Source organism: Pinus tabuliformis, chromosome 8 (assembly GCF_031772625.1).
Source record: "Pinus tabuliformis cultivar Carrire ecotype Pingquan chromosome 8, CPIR1, whole genome shotgun sequence".
NCBI classification, from domain to species: Eukaryota; Viridiplantae; Streptophyta; class Pinopsida; order Pinales; family Pinaceae; genus Pinus; species Pinus tabuliformis.
This window is the reverse complement of record NC_142294.1, coordinates 1,630,269,793-1,630,271,822: the sequence shown is the minus strand read 5'-3', so window position 1 is coordinate 1,630,271,822 and position 2,030 is coordinate 1,630,269,793. Positions and strand designations below refer to the sequence as shown.

At 36.2% G+C, this 2,030-nt stretch overlaps 1 pseudogene; it reads right to left on the bottom strand.

The window, feature by feature from the left end:
* Positions 1-875: 875 nt before the first annotated feature.
* LOC149242358 (calcium-binding protein KIC pseudogene) lies at positions 876-1,338 on the bottom strand (annotated as a pseudogene).
* Between the last annotated feature and the right edge of the window lie 692 nt (positions 1,339-2,030).

Genomic DNA, 2,030 nt, shown 5'->3' with positions numbered 1-2,030 from the left:
TCAACACCATCTAAAATCTCTCTGAACACAAAAATAACTTCCAAAAATTTCATCAAAATGCATCCAAAATTTTCTATTCTTTTCCTAGTCTTTGAAAAAATATATACTGCTCCTTTATGTATATATTCACATATATACTCCTATTATTTATATGTGTATATATTCTGTATTATATATAAATAATAGGAGTATATATTCTCTATTACAAGACACTTTTGGATGGTTTGCAAACCATTTTGGAAATATATTCAATAAAGGTATTTAAGACTGTGAGCTTATGCATGGACCTATGTTTTTTTTATCAATCCATTATGACAAAGCTTATGTATATTTTTACCATCGATTATGACAAAGCTTATGTGTATGCTGCACACTGTCACCGCAGAGTGACCATCACATGTTTCCAAAAAAGTATGTTAAAACTAAATATCATTGAACAAAATAACGCTAATAGCTATATTAGAACGGAGTTGTCTTTAAAGAGATTTTTTGGAAGCTTTTCTAGTGGGTTTTTTCTGGTCAAAATCCGGCAGCAATTTATTGAAATCGCAAGTTTGATAGCTAATTTCTGCACAATCAAAGCCTCCTAGGAGTTTTTCAGGGTGCTGAATCCAAATATGCAGTTAAAAAACCATTTTAAATAATACAAATCAAGATTAACTTCAATTTTTTCCGCCGAATTCGTCACCGGAATCTCCAAAAAGTCGCACTAAAAACAACTTCTATTAAAACACATATCATCATATAACATTCTTTCCATAATTCATAAAGCAAATTTGATACATTTATCCATATAAACTGGAAGCCATGTTGCTAAACCAGATCTGTTACAGACACCTCAATGAATACCTGAATTTCTTTTTACCGGTCAGAACTAAAAATACATGAACTACTTTTGGGTTATGATTTCTCCGAAATCAGTTACCAGAGCATTATTAAGCCATTGCTCTGCTTCAGCCATGAAGGAAGGGCTGAGTCTGATCATTAGAACGCAGAATTCATGTTCATTCAGAGCCCCGTCGCCGTCTAAATCCCCTTCGCTCATCATCGCCCGCAGCTCTGAATCCGTCAGGGAATCCAACCCTAACAGACCTGAATTCCTCTTCAGGCTCTCCGAAGTTATCAAGCCCAGTTGGGGATCTGCCAAAAGACGGAAGCCGTTGCAGAGCTCCGCCATGAAATCGCGCTCTCCCAATTTCTCCGCCATAATGGGCAGGAAATCCTCGAATTCCACCATTATTGTGAATGCCGAAGCCCCAATTTGGAACACCAATGGTGTATTGAACGCAGGCAGAGGGTTAACGCTTGAATTATTGTGAAATGGGGAGGGTTTCTTATATAATGGAGAATCGAAGGCGGGCTTGCCGAGAAACCACGCGGCGATGGACCCCATGGATTGTGTGCCACAGGAAATAGTTGGGAAATTGCTCGTTTGCCGTCCAGACGATGTACAGTTGTCACGCGCGGCCAGAAAGGGAAAGATCGCTATCGATCGTTTTCAATTGTAATCACAAGGCTGCGGCACGCACTTCGAAGCCGCACGGTAGTCTAATAATTTTTTATGTTTTATTTTTTATTTTTATTTTACAGATTTGTGGAAGGAGTAGTCTTTAACGCGACTTTTTGAAAGTCTTTTCGGCGGTTTTTTCCGGTGAAAATCCGGCAGTAATTTATTGGAATCCAAGTTTGATAGCTAGTTTCTGCACAATGAAAGCGTCCTAGGGGTTTTTCAGGGTGCTGAATCCGAATATGCAGTTAAAAAACCATTTTAACTGCAACAAAACATGATTTCATATCAATTTCTTCCGCCAGATTCCGTCACCGGAATCTCAAAAAGTCGCATTATAGACAACTCCTTAGTGGAATGTTACATGATTTTAAAGATAATTTATTCTTTTATTAGAGATATTTTAATTAGCATAATTATATCAATAAATTAAATATAAATTTTAATTTCAAAAATGTCATGCAACCTTAATCTTAATAACTAATATCTAAATTCTAATTTTTCAAATTTTTAATTAAACTTT